We start from the raw sequence: 21,604 nt of genomic DNA on the forward strand, positions 1-21,604 counted from the left end.
TCCAGGATGTGGTTTAATTTGATCCACAATTAATTGGCCTATTTTCCCCTCTTTTCCCAGATCAACATGGCTAACGGGGGGTGCACATGACCAATAAGTGCCTGGCTCTCTGTCCCCATTGCCCTGGTTCCTGTAGCTGTACCAACTCAGTTCTGAGGCTCCCATGGGCCAACTCCGTTAGAAGGGAATCTCTTTCAGCCGAACCTTCTCAGCTTGTGTCTCTGGGAAGGCTGTTTTATTGGCAAATGATGAATGAGAAAAGAGTCTGAAACTACCAAACCCATTGACCTGGCTCTTTGGGTGAAAGCCATCGTTTCATGTACTATTATTTGCATATCTGTGCTTTATTGGAAAACAGGGAATGTTGGCTAGAAGTACTTCAAGGTGGGCCAAACCTCCTTTGTTCAGTTAATTTCAAGCCATGACATCATAATAGATGTGGCACCTGACCACTTCAGAGTGAAGGCCTTTCAGTCTCCAGAATCGCCCCACCTTTAACCCATTTAGTAGGATCGTGCCCAACAGGAGGGGTGTCCTCTGCACTTGGGAGAAAGGAAAGTTGAGAGCACAGAGGTGGGCGTCACTGACCCACCTTGTTTGTACCAAAAGCCATGAAACAGGTGATGATGACCCCATCATCTCAGGACTTTAGTAACAGATACCAGGGTGTTGAGGAAGGTGCAGAGTGTGGTCTCTCCCTGTGATGCCTGCCCAGTGACGCCCACCTTCTCATGGGATAGCGGTGAAGTCGGGGCCTGCCTGTCGGGGAGGATAGGAGGTGAGCAGATTGCGAGCACTGGGAGGCAGCAGCCTGACCCATGTATCACCCCAGAGTGCTGCGGAGCCCAGATGTCAGAGGACACATGTGGGAGAGCTGGCTGCAGATGTAGATGGATGCTCTTAGTGTGGCAGCAGGGAGGGAACGGGTGGCGGTGCCAGCCACTGGCTGAGAGTCTGTGGCTAAACTCAGGAAAGCAAAGGAGTCTTGTCCAGACCCCTGCCTCCAGCCAAGAGTGACTGCTGCTCCCCCCACTCCTAGGCCACGGACTGGAAACGACCCGGTTCTCTATCTGTCGAAACACCTCAACGCCTCAACGCCTTCCCCAGTGTCTCCAGCCTCCCTTGGTAACCAGAGGCTAAAGTTACAAATGCAGCTGTTTCCTCTTGGCTATGGCTTTAGCACATTGTAAACACTAGACTGTAAAACTGACTCAATTATACACCTCGCAAGAGAGCTTATTTCTGCTTAAATTCAGCTACTTTTACAAAGTCTGATGGAATAAGGTTGCTGTGGAAGTTGAAGACGGGATTCCATGTCATAGTGGATGTACGTCTAGTGTGTGCGGGTGGGTAGGGGCACTACCTGGAGTCTGAACACTTCTTCCTACTTGGAGGTGGGGAGGGTTGTCTTCCTGGAGAGTGTGAGGAAGTCCAAAGGGCCCAGGTGTTCCTCCTTCCCACCTTTGGGGAGCTGGAGCATGGGTACCCGGCCAGGTAGCCCAGCCACCTGGATGTTCCTGACTTAAGGCTTTGACTTTTTTAGAGAGTGGCTGGAAGATTTGGGAGAACTAGGACTTTTGCCACAGCATTAAGTCCTAGCGAATGCATCTGCATTGTTAGGATGGTCGGCAGGGCGGAGGGGTTATTGGGACGCGTAGCCTGGCCCAGACCCTCCCTGAGGTGTTGCTGGGGCTCTGGAGCCCAGCCTGCCTAGACTCCTGCCCAGCTTTTCTGATGATTCTGAGCACTGTTCCATGTTCTTCCGGAAGGCTGCCTTCCTTTTCTGTCTCTTACGTTGAACTACAGTCAATTTCTGTTACTATAACCAGGCATCCTCACTGATACAAGAGTGATGCTGAGTTTTGAGTCAGCCTTCCTAGGGGAAGGCTGCTTCCAGCAGAAAGACCATACCTATCGAGTGGATCAAGAAATGCCCATTCATAATTCAGTAAATAACCAAGTATATGCTGGTGGCAGGCACTGTGCGAAACACTAAGAATCATGTGCCCTCACGGAGCTTAGGCCCTGGTGGAGGAGACATGCCTGTCTGGCTTCCAGATCACCATTCCACACGGGTCCCATTTGGAAGGCTGCCTGCCTGGTAGGAGGATGTGCCATGTGTCCATGAAGCAGGTGCCCAGCAGGCCTTTGTGGAGAGTCAAGTAAGGTTCTGGCATTCAGTAGTGGCAACTTGTCTAGAGACTGGCTTTCACGTAGGCACAAATCATCCACTCCTTTATGTGTTATTATAGATATTTCATCTAGTTTTTACTTTCTTGTTTTATTTTCCTATCTTCTTAATTAATAGACCTCAAGAGGGAGAGAATTGCTGGTCATGGCCAATCATAGATTTATCCTCTATCTTTAGGAATGAAGGGACGCTAGGCTGCCAGGTATGTATGTGTTTGGGGTGTTAGGAACCCCCACAGCAGCAACACAGGCTCCCACACAGTACACAGGCTCCAATCCTGAGTCCTCCTTTGCAAGGCCGTCCCATTTGGGCTTGGAGCCTGACTGCACCCTCCTGTGGGCTTGGCCACACTTCCCACCTTCCAGTTTCTGTGCTTTTCTTGCTTATTTCTCCATCTCTAAAGGTACTGGGCCTCTCAGTGTCCATTAGCCAGAGCCTCAGACTCCCTGGCTAGTCAGCATAGGCCCCAGTGGCCTTTGGCATGCCCCAGAGCGCAGGCACGGGTCATCGTCCAATGAAAAGGTAGCAGACATAGCAAACATCCCTGAAGTGCTGATCCAGAGGTTCTTAACCTGGCTAACCTTGAGAACAACCTGGGGAGCTTTTAAACAAATACTGATGCCAGCCCCCATCCCTCCCCTGTCATTCTGACTGAATTGGCCCTTGTGGGGGTGTGGGCAGGGTATTTTTTTAACCTTTCCAGGTGATAACCATGAGCTTTCAGGGTAAAGAAGCACTGTTTAAGGTCTTTTTTTTTCTGAGATGACCCTTCAAGGAGGAACCAAGAAAAGGTTAGGGAAAGGAAGGGTCAGGTCAGAGGTAGAGCTTAAGGAAAAAGTGGTGGGCATGGCTGGTGGGGCTGAGTAAAGAATCTAGGAGTGTGGACTGGATTGTCAGGCTCTGCCCAAATATAGCCACAATCTTGCTACATCTCCACAGCGAGAGGCACATAATTGTTTCTTATTTTTTATTTTTAATGGATCTGCCCTTTGGCCATGACCCTGGAGAAAAAAGGAGGGGAGCAGACCCTTTTAGTCTCAATCCCATCACTCTATAGCCTATCCTTTCTCTGGTGGGGTGGGGGAAAATTGTCTAAGGAACAAAGTAACAAGAATCTGAGCTTAGGACAAGGCCTGGGAAGGAAGATGGAGAGAGAGTGCCTGGAACTGGGGCTACTTTCAGTGGGTAGTCCGGGAAGTCTCTGAGCTAAGGGCAGGAAAGTTAAAAGCCATTCCAGGCTTCCCAAGTATCATGAATTGATGCTTGGGAAGAGCATTCCAGGCAAAGGACCCAGCAAGGACAAAGGCCCTGAGGTGGGAAGGTCTTGGCAAAGTTGAGATTGGGTCTGAGGAGTAGGTGTGGGTCAGGTGGTATGGGACTTGTAAGTTGTCCTCAACTTACTTTTCTGACGAGTAGAGATGACCTCACTCCTCTTCAGCATCATCATACCTCATCCTGAATAGGTAGAGGTGGAGATTTGGAAATTGAAGAGCCTTCACTTTGAAGTGGTCAGGTGCCCTATCTATTATGATGTCATGGCTTGAAACTATACTGAAGAAGGGAGGCTTGGCCCACCCTGAAGTACTTTCAGCCAAAACATTCTCTGTTTTCCAGTAAAGCACAGATGTGCAAATAATTGCATGTGAAATGATGGGTACCTGTGGCTTTCACCCAAGGAGCTGGGTCAGTGGATTTGGTAGTTTCAAACATTTTTCTCATTCACCATCTGCCCATAAAACAGCCTTTGCAGAGACACAGCTTAGGCATAAAGTGTATTCCCCCTCTGTGTGTGAAGAAAGCCACTGGGGAGTTTGGAGGAGGTGAATGGTGGACTGACTTAAGTGAAATAATAATACCACCCTGACCAGTGTGTGTGGAGAGCTGGTGGCAGTGGAATTCCGAAGGCAAGGTAGGGGTGCCTGGGTGGCTCCGTCAGCTGAACATCTGACTTCAGCTCAGGTCATGATCTCATGGTTCATGGATTCGAGCCCCAAGGTGGGCTTTGCACTGACAACGTGGGGCCTGCCTCAGATCCTCTGTCTGCCTCTCTCTCTGCCCCTCCCTTGCTCCCTCTCTATTTCTCTCTCTCTCTCATTCTCAAAAATAAATAAACATGAAAAAATAAGAAGGGAAGGCAAGGGGGCTGAGGCTGAGAGGGGCAGTGTCCCTCCCATGGTTACCCAGCACTCGAGTGACAGAATTGAGCCCCACCAGAGCCTGGAAACCAGGTGGGCAGGCCCAGATCCAGAATCCTGAAGGGCAGTGTCCTCCCTCTAAGGGCTCAGGCTCCTCCCACTTGCCAGGAAATCAATAGTTTTACTGCCCCCACCCCCGCACCCCGCCTTCTTTCAAGATCAGAATAGGCATTTCACTCCATGCATAGCTTCCATCCCATCCATTTGATGCCTTTCCTTTAAAAATATCTCTTAGGCTTATTTCTTAGGACCCTGGCCAGGAGTATTTTCTTCCTTGAGAGATTCCCAGGCAGTTCTCCCCTCAGGCCTGGGCTTTCACCAGCGAATGACTCCCTTCCCTTCTCTCTAAGCAGCGGATGAAGGCCTCGAGCTTGAGGGGGAGGAGGAGGCAGAATTGGCAGACTTCTTCCTCAGGCACGCTGGGAAAGATTGTTTAAATTTAGGCCTTACCCTCCCAGAATGAAAATAAGTTATTTTTATGTGAGTAAGTGTTAGTTATTGAATTAAATATAAGTACGGGGCACTTCTCCTAATTTATAGCTCCGGTCTGGGAGCTGAGGCGGTCTGCGTCATCCGGGCACCCTCCTCCACGGGCCACACTGGCTTCTCGGCTTCTCCCACCCTCTGTGCTCATCTGTCTTGGTTGTCTCTCCCACCTTTGTCAAATGTAACGTGAAAGAAAGGGAAATTAAAAGAAAACAAAAGAGAGATTTTCCAAGAGGGGAAATCAGATTTATCCTGAGGTAATTAAATGTGTAGGAAACTGAGAACAAAGGACTGCAAATAGTGTTGTGTGTGTGCGCGTGTGTGTGAGTGAGAGAGAAAATAAATCATTATTTCCCAGCCAGCCAGAGCCCTCTGATGAATCTTAAATTCAGGTGCCTTTGAGGTGGAATTGGCAGAGGAAGCCAAACGTGGGCTTTGTGTGGCTGCAGCTGAGTGCTCAGGTGTCCTGGGCAGCTGCACACACCGTTGTCAGCTTCCCTTGGCTCCCCACAGCCCCTCGGCATGTCCCAGGAGGGTGGGGGGGGGGTCACTGAGGGAGCCCCTCCCTGCCATGGCTGGGAGAAGCACCATCCACCCCCTTTATATGTGGCCTTCTGCTCCCACCTCCCTGCAGAACTGGCCGTCCCTGTCTGTGCACAGGGCCCTTGTCCCTGGACTTTTCTTTTGTTTTTCTCATCCACTAGAGGCTGAATACATTGGGGTCAAGGACGGTATCCTTTATTGTGCATTCCTAAGTGTCTACTGCAGGGTCTGGCCTACTGTGGTCACTCAGTATGTGTTTGTTGAAGGAGTAAGTGAATGAATGAATGGGCCTAGGGAGTAAGTGAATGAATGAATGAATGAATGAATGAATGGACCTAGGAGGGACCCTCATTCATTCAGACGCATTAAGGTCATCTCACTGCCATATTTGACACATACATCACCTATGACTAGGCTGTGAGGTGGGGTGTGATGAGAGCTCTGGGAAGGACAAGGTGGGGGGGAGGAGCAGGGAGGTAGAAGGTGGTACTTAAACTGGGTCTTGACAAATGTCCAGTTTTTGTGAGGTCCCCATCAAGCAAGCAGCAGTCACCCCATCCTCCCCACACTCTGCCCAACTTAGACCGGTGAAGGCATAGTTCTTCCGAGAGACAGTGCTCATGAGTGGCCAGCAAGGCTTTCAAAAGCTGTGATGGGCATGCTGAGCAAGGACCAACCTCCTCGGGAAGCTTTCTGGAGTCAGAGTCTCCACAGCCCATCTTCCTATCTGCCAGCCCCTGGGCTTTTGCTGATACTGTTAGTTCCTTCTGTAATAGCCTTCCTCCCCTTCTTCACTGACCAGCTCAGATGTCACCTTCCTCCCCTTGGCAGATTCTTGAAAGCTTTGTTTATTATGCCATGGCCACTTTCCAGCCTGTCGTGCTGCTCCTGATCTACCTTTTCTCATGACCCACCCATCCATAAGTGGCACAGGACATGGCCACATCCCACTCAGCTAGCCTAGGAGCTGCTGAATAAATGCAGGGCTTATTTCATTTACAGACCAATGTCCTAATGCTTTTTGAGTGACAGTGGGGGACAGGGATTTTACATGGCCTTTGCATGATGATCTCAATTTCTTCCTCAGTGCTGGATAGGAGTTGGTCTTGCCAGCCGATGGGGACTGAAGGATAGAAATTCATGGGGCGCCTGGGTGGCTCGGTCGGTTGAGCGTCTGACTTCGGCTCAGGTCACGATCTCACGGTCCGTGAGTTCGAGCCCCGCGTCGGGCTCTGGGCTGACCGCTGAGAGCCTGGAGCCTGCTTCCGATTCTGTGTCTCCCTCTCTCTCTGCCCCTCCCCTGTTCATGCTCTGTCTCTCTCTGTCTCAAAATAAATAAACGTTAAAAAAAATTAAAAAACAAAAAAAGAAATTCGGGGCTGAGGCTGTGCCTTGGAAAGGTTGAGGCAGAGGGGGCCACAGGGTAAGCGGCAGCCTTGGGTAGGTCAGTCCGAGAACCTGTGCGTTCGGAGTGATCTTGCCTTTCTACCGAGGCTTAACCATCACAGGCTGCCCAGCCGAGCTCTGCTTGCAGTGCTTTGAAATACCTGGAGGGCTCCATACTGGGGTCTCCATGCCCCAATCTTTGCCCCCAGGAGAGGTGGGGGCTGCCCACCAGAAGCAGGCTTGGCTACTTGGGGATTCCTCCCCACCTCTTTCCAGAGGCCTGAAATTCCACCATTGAGACCTTGTTATTATTTTATTGTGATAAAATACACACAACCTAAAACTTCACTGCTTAACCACTTTTTAAAATAAAAAAAATATATATATATTTATTTATTTATTTAGAGAGAGAGCAGGGGAGCAGCAGCAGGGAGAGAGAGAGGGAGAGAGGGAGAGAGAGAGAGAGAGAGAGAGAGAGAGAAAATCCTAAACAGGCTCCACACTCAGCCTGAAGCCCGACGTGGGGCTCGATCTCACAACTGTGAGATCATGACCTGAGCCGAAATCAACAGTCAATGCTTAATTGACTGAGCCACCCAGGTGGCCCTCTTGCTTAACTATTTTTAAGCGCACAGTTCAGTGGTATGAAGTGCATTCTCACCTCTGTGCCTCTGTCAGCACCTTCCATCTCCAGAACTCTTTTCATCTTGCAAAATTGAAACTCTGTCCCCATGAGACACTGACTCCTCTTGACCCCCTAGCCCCAGCCCTTGGCAACCATCATTCTATTTTTGCCTCCCCACTTACCCCACCCTCCACCCTCTGGTAACTACCATTCTACTCTCTGTCACTGTGACTTTGCTGTGTATGTGTGTATATGGATGTGTGTGTTTATACACACACATAAATATTCATTCTACGTGTAAGTGAAATATTGTCTCTCTACATCTGGTTTATTTCACTGAGCATAATGTTCTCCAGGTTCATTCATCCATGTTATCACCAGCAGCAGGATTTCCAGCCTTTTTAAAGACTGTATGGTATTCCATTATATTATGTTATATCACAGTATGTACAGTGGAATATATATTCCATTATAATAAATATATATCTCACATTTTCTTTAATCATGAAACATTCTTTTCACTGGATTCTAAATGTTCTTTAGTCTTCAATGTGATCCATGTTAGAACAAATACGACTTTGAGGTACCTGGGTGGCTCAGCCAGTTGAGCATCTGACTTTGGCTCACGTCATGATCTCAGGGTTCATGAGTTTGAGCCCCTCATCGGGCTCTGTGCTGACAGTTCAGAGGCTGGAGCCTGCTTCAGATTCTGTGTCTCCCTCTCTCTCTGCCCCTCCCCCGCTCATGCATGCTCTCTCTCTCTCTCTCTTTCTCTCTCTCACTCTCTTTCTCTCAAAAAATAAATAAACATTAAAAAATTTTTTTAAATAAAGAACAAATACCACTTTGGACTAAAAGACCTTCACGCTTATCAGTGATATCAATAATAGCTTTATTATTCTTTGTGAGACTCAGCCCTACAGAGATAAGAAGCCTAGATAAATTAGAGCAAATGAATGGGGGCCCTTAGTCAGTGCTATGGTCTGAATATTCATGTCCCCCCAAAATTCATATATTGAAGCCCTAACCTCTAAGGTGATGGCATTAGGAGGTAAGGCCTTTGGGAGGTGATTAGTCATGAATGTGGAACCCTCACAAATGGGATTAGTGTCCTTCTAAAAGAGGCCCCAGAGAGCTCTCTCCTCCCTTCAGCCATGTGAGGACATAGTGAAAAGTCTGCAGGCCCGAAGAGGCCCTCACCTGACCATGCCGGGACTGTGATCTCAGACTGCCAGCCTCCTAAACTGTGAGAGACAAATTTCTATTGTTTGTAAACCACCCAGTCTGTGGTGTTGTGTTATAGCAGATCACGCGGACTAACACAGTCAGCTTGGTCAGAAGGTGGGTCTGCCTCCAGAGGTTGGCTGGGCCTTTACGGCTGCCCCTCTACAGTACTCTGGGGCAAGGGAAGGTGGGGAGGGGTGTGTGCAAAGCAGATACCAGCTTTTAAAGGAATTGCATTGCAGTTATTCCTCTTCTGGCCAAAGACTTATCTGCAGATGAATATTCCAGAAAATATGCCCATCGTAGAAAGCAAGGACTCTGCAGGAAATATAAAGAAAAACTGACCATCACCCAGAATGCCACCACCTAGTGATCTTTTCTGCAAGCCCTTTCCTGTATTTCATGTTAGCATTGTGTGTATATGGGATCATATTGTAAGCAATTTTATATCCTTCATCCATTGAACATTACATTGTGATCATTTTCCCTGTCATTAAATTTATTTGAAAACATCATTTTTAATGGCTGCATAATATTCAGCCTTGTGGCTGATCCATAATTTATTTAACAATTTCTCCCTTTTTGAGCACTGATGTTCATTCTAATTTGTGGATATTATAAATATCCACAAATAATGCTGTGAACATCCTCACGCATAAATCCTTGGGTATTTTGTGCTTATTTCTTGAGGACGGATTCCTAGATGCAGAAAAAAGAGGATGTGTATCTGGTCGTAGATCTGGATGCTTATTCCCAAGCTGCTTTCCAGCATGGTCTCCAGGTGAAAGCTTTGCCACAGTAGAAAAGAATGTCCTTGTTCTAGTACCTTCTTGTGTATTGAGCATTCCTTCCTTCCTTCCTTCCTTCCTTCCTTCCTTCCTTCCTTCCTTCCTTCCTTCCTTTCTTCCTTCCTTCCTTCCTTCCTTCCCTCCCTCCCTCCCTTCCTCCCTCCCTTCCTTCCTCCTTCCCTTCCTTCCTTCCTTACTTCCTCCCACCCTCCCTTCTCTTGCTTTGCTTTGCTTTCTTTTCCTTTCCTTTCCTTTCCTTTCCTTTCCTTTCCTTTCCTTTCCTTTCCTTTCCTTTCCTTTCCTTTCCTTTCCTTTCCTTTCCTTTCCTTTCCTTTCCTTTCGACAAGAGCACTTTATTTAGTTATTTCTTTAATTTGTTTGTTTATTTATTGAGAGAGAGAGAGAGAGCGAGTGCGCACATGTGCACATGAGCTGGGGACAGGGGAAGGGGGCAGAAGGAGAGAGAGAATCTCAAGCAGGCTCCACACTTAGCACAGAGCCCAACCCGGGGCTCTATCTCATGACCCTAGGATCACAGCCTGAGCTGAAATCAAGATTCGGATGCTCTACTGACTGAGCCCCCCAGGCATCCCAAGCATTACTGTTTCTTGAATCACTGCTAAGGTGATAGAATAATCACTGTTCATTAGCCTCTTAGTCACTTATTGTCCCTTCATTGTCTGCCCAGTTTTCTAATAGGGTGTCATCATTTTACTTACTATTTTTAAGTGTTCCTTATATAACAAGATTATTAATATTTTCCTGAGTATGTTACAAATATTTCTCCCAGTTGGTTATTTGCCATTAAATTTTTTATAACAGCTTTATCGGGATATAACTCATACAATTCACCCCATTAAAGTGTACAATTCAGTGGTTTTTAGAATATTCATAGAGGTGTGCAGCCATCACCACTATCAATTTTGGAACATTTTCATCATCCTAAAACGAAACCTCATACCCATCAGCAGTCACTCCCCATTTCACCTCAACTCCCCCTTCCCCCAGCCCCTGGTAACCACTAATGTACTTTCTGTCTCTATGGATTTGCTTATTCTGGACATTTCATATAAATGGAATCATACAATATATGGTGTTCTGTAGCTGGCTTCTTTCATTTAGCAGAATGTTTTCAAGGTTGAGCAGGGTCTTAGCATCTCCATCCGCCGTTCAATTTTGCTTATGATTTTTAATAGTAGAAGTTTAAAATTTTTATGTACTAAATATTTTGAGCTTGCCTTTCATGATCTGCCCCCTCTCTCCTCAGGGCTTTTATGCTTAGAATGTCCTTCAGTTAAATTTACAACTATATTTTCTGGTAGTTTTTTTTTAATGCTTCATTAAAACATTAGAATAATTAAATCTCAAAGTAATATATGGATATAGTCCTTTTTTAAATGGCTTTCGTTTTTATATCAACTCTGCAATCCACCTGGTGTGTATTTTAGTAAATAGTAATAGGGTGAGAGTCTAATTTAATTTTTTTTCCAATAGCCAATTGTCCCAGTGCCTTTCTACCCCATTTACTTGGACTGCTTCCTTTGTAATTTATTAAGTTCCTAAATGTACTTGGGTCTATTTCAAGACTCTTCTGTTGCAGTGCTCTGTTTATCGATGATTGCACTGGTGCTGCACATTTTAACAGTTGTAAAAAGCAGGGGACAGTCTGGTTATTAGACAAGTTACCTCCCTTTAGTCTTCTTTTTATACTTTCTTAATTCCTTTACCCTACTCATCTTAGCAGAAGATCTTAGGTTTTTGTTTCTTCAAAATCCCTTCTCTTCTCTCTTTTTTTAAGAATTTTTTTATTTTTGAGAGAGACAGAGACAGCATGAGCAGGGGAGGGGAAGAGAGAGAGGGAGAGGGAGAGGGAGAGAGAGAGAGAATCCCAAGCAGGCTCCCACTGTCAGTGCAGAGCCTGATGCAGGGCTCAAACTCACAAAACCATGAGATCATGACCTGAGCGGAAACCAAGAGTCAGACACTTAACTGACTGAGCCACCCAGGTGCTCCTCTTCTCTTCTTTTTAACAGTGCTTCTCCCCTTCCCCAAACCAAACAGCCGCTCATGATTTCATTGCTTATGTTGTAAAGTTATATATTATTTTGGGAATTAATTACATTCAGTTTTCCATCCAGGAACACATTCCCATTTTGTCAAATCTTATTTTATATATTTTAGTAATGTTTTTAATTTTCTTCATTTTGGTGCCACAACTTAGGGCTATTCTTATGTCTTTGATTGCTTTTGATATTTTTTATAGCTGTTGTGAGCAGATTTTTAGAAGTAGCTATTTCTAGTGTTAAAGAAGGGTGTTTGTTTGTTTGTTTGTTTGTTTTGCCTTTGTAATGGTCTACATTCCTGAACCCTCTTTCTAATTATAAGATATTTTCCAGTTGTTTCCTTTGCAATTTCTGTGTCTGATCATACTGTTTGAAATAATGATTATTTCTTCCTTTCTAATAGTTATATCTCTAATTCCTGTTTCATTTCTTATTGCCTTGGTCTGATCTTCTAGAAAAGTGTAAAGCATTAGTAGAAGGGAAAGAGCTCATTTTCTCTCTAATTTTAACAGAACTGACTTTAGTTGTTTCATTAAGAATAGTGTAAGTTCAAAGTAGGAAACTAGGAAGAAAATAATGTGTATTTACTTGAAAGAATAGTAAAGAAGAATATATTCAGTATGTTTTGAGGTAAGCATATGGTTTTCCTTATTGCTCAATTGACACAAGGTTTTGGTTACTGTTAGCAAAAATGATAAAAACTGTATTTTCAGTTTTGAGAGTAAATCTTAGTTGGCCATGGTGAATGATGTATTTGGTATATGATGCTGTTATTTAGATGCTCACATCTGTATCTGTACATTTTTATTTTGTTTTTTTTTAATTAGTTATATTGGCACATTTTGGTATAAGGTTTTACTAGCTTCATAAAACAGACTATAGTTATATATATATGTATTTTAATATCTAATATTAACTAATATATAATATTAATTACAATATATAATAATATATAATGTTAAACATGGAGCTACCTGTTTGTTAAATGTTTAAAAGAACCCCCTATAAAAGTATTTAGTCTTGGAATCTGTTCCAGATATAAGCTTTGGTAGTTTTCTTATTCTACCCTCACAACTGATTTCTTAAGGTTTTTGTTTTATCCTGTGTCAAACTCTGGTAATTTACATTTTCCAGAAAAGCCATCCAATTTGTCGAGATTTTTCAATTCATTAGCAAGTGCTGTATGGAGAGATTTTTTTGGACTAGAAGGAACCACTGTCTGTGGTTGTGTCCCCTTTCCTATTATGATATTTATTTTCTCTCTTTCTCATTACTTACAATAATAATACAGAGAACTTTACATGTAAATGGGTTTTATCACTCATCTCCAGCCACACCATTCTTGAGTTCTTCATTTTGATTCATCACTCAGTCAGGTAGAGTATGTTTTCAAGTAGTATTTTCTCTTCTAAATGATACATGTTATAATTTTAGAGTTCATACATATCTTGAAATGCCTTCATGGCTCCACATTTAGACCATGGATTATCGTATTGGTTGAATGTAAAATTTCTAGCCACAGCCATTTTTTGCAAAACTCAGTGGATATTGTTGTCTAATGTCTTCTGTTCTTTGTGATGTTGCAGAGATGGTCAGAGGCAAGTCCTCCAGTGGTTATCTCATTTTTTGTTTTGCTTTTTTTCCCTGCATGAATACTTGTAGAATTTTAAAAGCTCTTTTAGATAACATTATTAGGGCCTTGAAACCTAATGTATTAAGGTGTATGAAACGCGTCTGTCTGTGTGTGTATATTTGTGTAAGACAGAGAGATGGAGAGAGAGAGAGAGAGAGAGAGATTGATTGATTCAGTATGATGGGGAAACAGACGTTCTTAATGCCTTCAAGTGTATCTCCTGCACAGTACAGCGGTTTTTCTCATCCTTGGCACAGAGCCATTCTGTGCATTGTACAATGTTCAGTGGCATCTTTGGTTCTCTACCCATTATATGCCAGGAGAACCCTCTCCCTTGAAGTCATGATTGCTCCAGACGTCCCCAGAAATTATGAAATGTTTCCTAGGGAGCAAGATGGACCCCTGTGGAGAATCTCTGTCACAGAGGGTGGCCTGAACTTGTGTTATAAATTCTAATGCAGGAACTGAACATCCTGCCTATCTTATTTCAGTTGGGCTCTAGTTCAAGCAAAAAAAAAAAAAAAAAGCATGTGTCTCAGTTTGTGTTTTTCACTTCCACTCCCATGGCTTTACAATTAGTGGAAATCCCGGAGGGTTTAACACTGTATCAAATTGTAGTTAATGTAGTGGCATTTGAGTTTTTACTTGCCTAGTTTTGACTGGTCTTTAGTGGGAACCTGGGAGAAACTGTCAGGCATTGCTGGCCAGCCACTGTTTAAGACCATTTGCTGTGGATTTTCTCACTCTGTGCATTTTTATACTCAAACTCTTTAAACTTTTTTTTTGTTTCTTAGGGGAATTGGTCTTAATATATATGCTGGTGTTTCGGGTGAATATATCACTGGTTCAGATGGTAATTTGGGATGCCCAGTGAAGTAGTTTCTTCTGGGCCACATTGAAAAATGGTCCCTCTGTGACCTTAAATACGTGGTCAGCTCCTCAAGACCTGACGACACTTTTCTCAGGCCACAAGCGCTAATGACGACTGAGCTGAGCTATCAGCTTACAGTCTACACCGAGTCAATTCTGAAACCAGGCAATGATGAAAATCCCCTCTAAATGCAAAGAAGTGTGAGACGCAGTCAAGGCATGGTGTGAAAACAGTTTGGCTGCGTACCCTTTGCCCAACTTCATCTCGAGAGACTCGGGAGAAAAAAATACAGAAACACCTCCTTTCCAGTTTTGTTTATTTTCACGTCACAAACTGTGTGGTGGGATGAAAACAGGGCCCTAGTGTGGCTTTGGTTGTGAAATGTGATTTTACTTCTTCTATTTTTAATCCCAGAATGGGAAAGTTCCAAATTATCTGCTAAAGCCACCTTTTTTGAAACCTTTCAACAGCATGGTTTAGAAACAACAATTGATGTGACCAGAATTTAGGATGGATGTCCAAACCCCAGTCGGAGTGGAACATGTGTTTGGGGTTCCTTTTGCATTTGGCCTCCCTCTGACCCACCCCAGGGGGTACACCAGCACCTTCTTTTCCAGGTTGTTGTAGGCCCACTTGGGGGAGCGGCAGCTTTTCATTTTTTAAGTTAATTTTAGTTTTTATCAAAGTAATGGATTTAGAAACCCAATGTGTACCAAAATGAGAGAACATTAGCCTCCTGCCCACATCCCCCACCCCATCCTGTTCCCTGACACTTGGATTTGTTTCTTGTATTTACTTCCACATTTGGAATTACGTGCTTATAATGCTACTTGTTGATACCAATTTAGACCTTATGTTTTGACTTACTTGAGAATTTAGCTCTCTGTTTTGCCCTTCTCCATAGTTTTCCTCTTCTTTTGTTTTACTAATACATCTCTCTTGCTGTGTTGCCTGTCTATAATGTTTTGGTTTTACGTATATGAATTTGGGATGTAATATGTGCACAAGATAAAATTTATCTCTACTTATTTTGTTAATCTCTATAGATGCAATCCACGTCATGCTCATATTATTATATTTATGCAACTATCTTTCAGTGCTGAGCTCAGTAGAGTAGTATATGGTTACTTTCTCATATACTTTTGATAAATTTTGGGATTAATGGTTTCCTAATTTTTTCGTTTATTGAGTTTTCTGCGTACTCGGAGGGTCCCCCCCACCCCCCAGATCTGGCCAAATCTGGCCAATTATAAGCAAGATTATATCCCAAATTCTCAGAAGATTCCCACCTCCTTCCTGCAAATGGGTCTGTTTACGTCCTGCTCACTCTCTGGTCCTACTGCACAGTTAGCATGTTAGGACTTTTCTGTTCTACTTTGGTGCATTGCCGATGTGATGCGTATCCGTGCTGTGTTATTTATATGCTTATTTGTTGGGATAGTGGCATCTGTGCCTGGACGCCTCACCTCCACTCTCTGAGGACTGTGCCTCTGGGGGTCCCAGTGACCAGGCTGCTCATGTGCCCCGTTAGAGGCATGGACATTGTGTCCCTTGTCCAAAGTCACCGTTCACTCCTCCCTCCAAAATGCATACAGACCTTTGAGACCTTCCCGGTGCTTTGTGAGGAGCTCACACCTTTCTGTTGCTTATTGTCATTTAGTGTGGTTCCAGGAAGTAGCCAAGAGAAATGTGTGTTTGAGTCAGAGATTTGAACACAGATGGCTTTGGTGGCAGAAATCCCTGTGTCTGAAGACTGTAACACCATAGGGGAGAGGAACCTGAGGCCATGGCCAAGAAGGAATAAGAGTCTCCAGGCTCCCAGAAGGATTCATTTTGTGTTGGGATAGTGTGTTGCAGGAGATTCCTGTCCTGCAACGTGACAATCAGGGTAGAACCTGGAATGGTTTACTTCAGGTTTGGCTTAATGGCAAAGAGATAGACTCAGAGAACCCAAGACCAAAGCTCACCTTGAAGACAGGGCAGCAGTGTCTCCTGGGGAAGGTCAGCTCCCCCTGGGACCTTCCATCATTACAGCCACTAGAGTCCCCAGAATCAATTGTCACCCCAGTCCTGTAGGAAACACACAGGACAGCTGTTCTCTTTGCTGTGTTGATTCACTAGGCCTCAACCCTCCGGGCTACAGAGTGGGGAGATTGTCGTCAGCCTTCTGGAGAACGTGCCTGTGAAAAACACAATATACATGAGGGTCTGGAGGCTCCACGAAAGCCTATGGTCATGACTGAGAACTAACTTTGGCCAGGCCTGGCACTGAGGATTCACACACGTAAATCCTCGTCCACAGCGGATTTTAATATCTTCCTAGGACGATGAGAAATAGCTCAAGCCAGGGTAATATCCCTTAAAAAGGAGAAACTGCTGCTTCTGAATAAATTGTTTGCAAATAGGCTGAGAGAGAGAATCAGGAAATGAAGACTAATAAATCACTAGACCTTTCCTGTTGCATCAAGAAGGTTCCATCTGATTCCCGTGTGCTCCAGCCTTGGCCCTGGAGCACTCAATAACGTGTGTGTCACAGATTCAGAGAATTTAGTTGCTGGAAGGGGCCTGAAAGGTTCTAGCAAAATGCATCTCTTTGTAGATCCTGCCGCAGAGGAGCCATTGTGCGGCACACTCTCCCTCACACCATTAGTGTCAAACCTTCGTCAATATTTAAACATTCATTATTCAGAATTTCATTTCTCTGCTCCTCTTCTTTTTTTTTTTTTCTCTTACTTGGAAAAGGGAAGAAAAACAAGGTTAGCAACTGTATGCTGTATTTCTGCAGGAAAGAAATGAGCCACTTCAAAGCTGAGCTGATTTACTGGATAAATATATATTTAAGCTTTTGGGGACTTTAAATGTATATGATTTACCAGAGAAATAGGGGGCATCCTTCAGAATCCACTATGCAAAGATATATTGACACAATTTCATCTGTATGGTTTTGTCTCTGATAAATCAGCCTGCCTCCTTCAGACCTTCATGGTCCACTGGAGATAAAATAGGCATCACCCTTTTGGGGAGGGCAAGGGGCAGGCAGGCCAGGTCTGTGGGGAAGCACCTCACAGGGAGGCTCCTGTAGGGCACAAAAGGCCCGGCCTGGGAATCCTGTGCGAGGCCGCAGGCTCCTGACTACTCATCTGTTGCCGGGTTCGGGAGGCTGTGAGAGGCAACTGCTGTCTGCCTAGGGGAGCTCTGGAAACTGAAACCCCATACAAGAAACTGGGGAGGCAGACTGTGGTGGAATGATAGGTTTAGTGCCTAGACAAGGCTCAGCTCCAGGCTGCAGCCAAGAGACCCTGGTCAGGTCTTGCAATGTGATTTTGCCTAGGGAGGCCCGGCATGTGAGCTCAGTGACCCTGTCAGGGCAGCTGTTGTGGTTTTTGGTAGCAGTGCTTTCTAAGGTTGCTAGAGTGGGGCTTGAGAATACGTAAGCAGATGGGGGACCTGGGCCCTAGAGCTGGCTTATAAATGTAATGTTTCATCACAGGGGTGCCCTTTGAAACCTCTCCTGCAGGGGCTCCTGCGGGATGGGCCCTGGTTGTAGGACCTGAGTAGGACTTACGACCAGAAAGAAGGAGGACAGCTGATGGAGAGACTGCCGATGAAGCTGAAGAAGGACAGGGTCTGAATATCGGAGGCCGAGATGGAGGCCCAGTGCTCACGGGCCTTCCGTGGGATCTTCCCATGGGCACACCCACTTCCTGCTAAGAGCTCACAGGCATTTCCATGCCAGCTGTGGACTTGTTTCCTCTATGGCCACATTCTGAGCTCATTCTTTTAACCCCAATGGGGATTGGAGCCACATGGCCTGAGCCCTAGGGTTTGTGCTCATAGGGTGGGGATGGGTTGTGCCAAACATCCCCTCTACGCTTCTCTTCCCTCCCATACCTATCTCTCCTTGGGGAGGCTGCAGAAAAGCCTGTAGTCACCCTTGTGAGGGGTCTGTGGTTTCTCTTAGGCTTAAAGCTTTGTCTCCTGCCCCTTTCCACAGAGAGGGACTGGCTTATTGCCCATGGAGTTGGGTAGTACTGCTTAGTTCCATGGAAAGGAGTGCTAGAACTACATGGGAAAAAAGAAAAGTCTTTTATTCTAAGCCAGTATTTACAATAATTATATGCAATGGTAAATGGAACTGAGAAAGCAAATTACCTTCAATTAGGGGATCTTTTATTCTTGAAGTAGATTCTAGGGAGCACATCCTTGGGTATTTCAAGAAGGTGGTTGAAATCCAGCAGGTTCTGCATTTGAGTCTTCCACTCAGGACTGTCCTGCTAACCCCCACATCTGCTCTCATACCCGTCACATGGGTCTGGGTCCTGTTGCTGGGAAAAGCTAGGCCAGCTGGAGACCTGGTATCCGTTGGCCTTGAGGTTCTATCACAGCATCTCTTACATCCACAGACATCCTTTCATGATGCATGAGTCATAGACCATTGTAAAGCGTACTTGCTTGTGGCAAGGGTCAGATGACTGGCCCACATGGAGGCCTGTTGGTAACATGCCAGCACTCTGGTGTAACACAGAGAACAGAGAATTCATCCCTAGGGAGATGGGCACGTGGGACTTTTCAAAGTATCTGGTCTGGCCAGGTCCACAGGTTTGAGGAAAGGAGGGGCATGGGTGCATGGAAATCCCATTTGGAGCTAACATTTATTTATCTCTCCATCCACCTTCCCTCCATCCACCATCTCCACCCATTCACTGATCTCACATCCATCCATTGAGCACCCTCCAGTGGCTACCAGGCTCTGGGCTAAATGCTGAGAAGCTATTCCTGACCCCTGCCAGCAGCATACAGTTGGGTGGGGGAGGGCAGACCAAGCTGTTTGCATGAATCATATGGTGAAGCTGATGAAGCACTGTCTCTGGAGGATCAGAGCCTCAGGCCCATATTATACTTAAAGGGGGTGGAGGGTGGGTAGTGCCAAGGAAGCCTGGGGATAGTTCGACCCAGCTGCTAGGGCTTGCTTGACTTAGATGGGCTGGGAATTAATTAAGGAAGTGGTGGAATTTGCCCACCTGTCCACACTGGCTAGGATGGAGTTGGGGGACAGGCTCGATGGCCTGTAAGGTCAGGAGCTCCTTGTGGCTTTCCTATTCTGGGCCATGCCTACCGTGTGCATACCCTGCAGTGTGCAGATTGTGTCCTGATATTGGGAGAGATGTGTCCCCTACAGGCTTGAACATCTTGGGTGCAGCTATTTTTGTCTAATATTAGTCCCTCCTCCTTAGACCTGTAGAGGGTCCTTCTAACTCAGTCACCATGACAGTGTAACTGGTAGGCATCCTGGTCCTTGCCTTCCCCTGAAGGTATGTCTGAACTTGGGATAGGTGCCTTAGCCTCTCTGGTCAGTGGGGACATTGTGCCTATTTAGGAAACTTCTAGAATAACAGGTTGTGCTGATGACAGGCAGCCAGTTCAGGAAACCCAAATTGGACCCCACAGTTGGGATCTGGAGGAGGGCATAGCAATGGACTGAAGTGGCTGGGATCTAGAGCTGCAGAGGTTTACAAACGTGGGCATCAGGGCTTGACGAGCCATTGCAGTGTAGCCATAAACATAACCTCCTGCTCCCCTGATTGGTTCAGGCAGTGAAACACCAGGTGAAATGGGCAGGACTAGAGCTCTGGGATGGTAACTGGACTTGCAGAAGATGAATGGGTTGTTATTCTGTGATCAGACAGTCTGAAGGCATGGGGCTGCATCCTGACCTGGGATACCAGCAACCTCACACCAGGCCCTTTAATGAGAGAATTAGCACATTACCAAGGAGGTGGAGTAACTGCTCAGGCCTGGAAGCAAAGTAGAGGATTTTCAGTGCAGTGAGCCATTCTGAAACTCAGTCTCCTTACCCCAGATGCACACTAAAGATGAAAAGTTCATTGTTTCAAATCTCCATGAGATGGGGTGAGTAGTGAGATGAGACTCTGGCCTCTGGGAGGATTTGATAGAATCCTTCGTAGTCTTTGCCTCAAAAACCAGAGAGGGTTCAGACCCTCCAGGTGATGTCCTTTAAGGATAAATATGCAGAGCAACACTCATTAGTATGTAAGGGAGAAAGTGACTGGTTTTGCATGAATTTGGCTTTCAGAGGTCATTGGCACTAGTTCCCAACGTCAAAATGTTGGAAAGGATTTAGAAAGCATGTAGACTAAGTCCATTTTACATAAGGGGAGACTGAGGTTCAGAGCATTTAAGTGACTTGCCAGGAAGAGCGTTTGCGTCTATCCATTCCTCAGCCCTTCTCAGCACTGACTTCTTTAGAGTGGGTATTTTGCACTCCTTACTTGAAAAGTAGAATGCACAGCTACAGTTTTGCACAGTATCTCATCTTCACTGAGGACAACAGTCTCGTTACTGAGTAAGCCAAGAGGTGCAAGGTTGATATGTGGATTTTATGTATTTTGGAAGTTCCATGATGTCTGTGTGGAGTGTTGCATAAATGGTGGATTTCATCAGGCCACATTTGCTCTGCTCCCTTAGCCTTTGACTGGTTGGATGGCTTAACGCAGAAAAGTTACAAGAATTCTGTGGTTAGTGTTAGAATACTTTTCTGGTGTGCCCCTTATCAGACCCCACCCTTTATTCTCATCATCGTTGTCTACACTCATTAGATCCCCCAGTCTAAGAGCCCCTGGAACATCTGGTCCTATTCACAGAGCTCTGGTGTGTCCCCTTTGTGCACAACAGATGTGAGGGGCTGTTGGCCATTTGTAGCTCCAGTGGGGTAGCTTTGCCAGGCCCTGGCTTATGTACCATCTATGGGTTTACTTGCCACCTGTGGTGGAATAGGACAGCAAATCGCTAGATACTTGTCCCATGCAGAGATGGGACCCATTTATACCCCCCTGCCCCCTTGAATCTGGGCTGGCCTGTGGCTACTTTGACCAACAGAGTGTAGCAAAAGCAACACTTCGCCACTTCCAGACCTTGCCCTTAAGAGCGTGTGTTGCTTCTTTCTTGGTCTCTTGGTGCCCTGAGCCACCATATAACAGTCTAATTACCCTGCTAGAGAGAGTACATGGGGCAGTCTTGATATTGCAGGCCGAGGGAGATGGGCGCAGCCAAGTGCAGCCTGCCAGCCAGCCCTACCAGGTTGCCAGCAGGTGAGTGAAGCCATCCCAGAGCCTCCAGCCCAGTCCAGCCACCAAGTGACTACCACTGAGGGACACTGCTCAAGAATCTTGGAGCTCAAGAATTACCCCACCAATTTCTGTCTGAATTCCTCACCCACAAAAACTTTACATGTAATAAAAGTATGAGCTTAGAGTCTGACTTTCTGGGTTTGAATCCCAGCGCTGCCACTTTCTGAATGTGTGACCTCAGGCAAATACCAATCCTCTCTGAATGTTGGTTCCAACACCGATAAAATGGGCAACAGTACTTTTCAGAGTTGTGAAGCATTCACCATGGTAAGGTATAAAGGGCCTGGCATATAGTAGATGTACAATAAATCCAAGCTGTTCTTTCACCTTTTTTCATTAAGCCAGAATTCCATCAGGCAGGGTACCTTGGGAATGGCTCCCCACAGGCACTGTGATGTTCTCAGAGCCACCTGGCTTGTCCTTTTGGGGACCTGCAGTGTTAGAAGGGAAA

The 21,604-nt window shown here is 45.6% G+C and overlaps 1 protein-coding gene and 2 long non-coding RNA genes across 4 annotated transcripts in view; 2 read left to right on the plus strand and 1 right to left on the minus strand.

Moving 5' to 3' along the window:
* EPHB1 (EPH receptor B1) overlaps positions 1–21,604 on the plus strand; it is a 432,844-nt gene that overhangs the window by 216,827 nt on the left and 194,413 nt on the right. The window lies entirely within an intron of this gene.
* On the minus strand, positions 326–3,749 carry LOC131511878 (uncharacterized). Its single transcript, XR_009261793.1, has 2 exons — positions 3,593–3,749; positions 326–759 (listed from the first exon to the last, which is right to left on the minus strand). It is a non-coding gene; the product is annotated as an uncharacterized LOC131511878 (long non-coding RNA).
* Positions 692–21,277, plus strand: LOC131511879 (uncharacterized). Its single transcript, XR_009261794.1, has 3 exons — positions 692–778; positions 2,309–2,393; positions 21,053–21,277. It is a non-coding gene; the product is annotated as an uncharacterized LOC131511879 (long non-coding RNA).

The sequence above is a fragment of the Neofelis nebulosa genome, chromosome 5 (genome assembly GCF_028018385.1).
Source record: "Neofelis nebulosa isolate mNeoNeb1 chromosome 5, mNeoNeb1.pri, whole genome shotgun sequence".
Taxonomy (NCBI): Eukaryota; Metazoa; Chordata; class Mammalia; order Carnivora; family Felidae; genus Neofelis; species Neofelis nebulosa.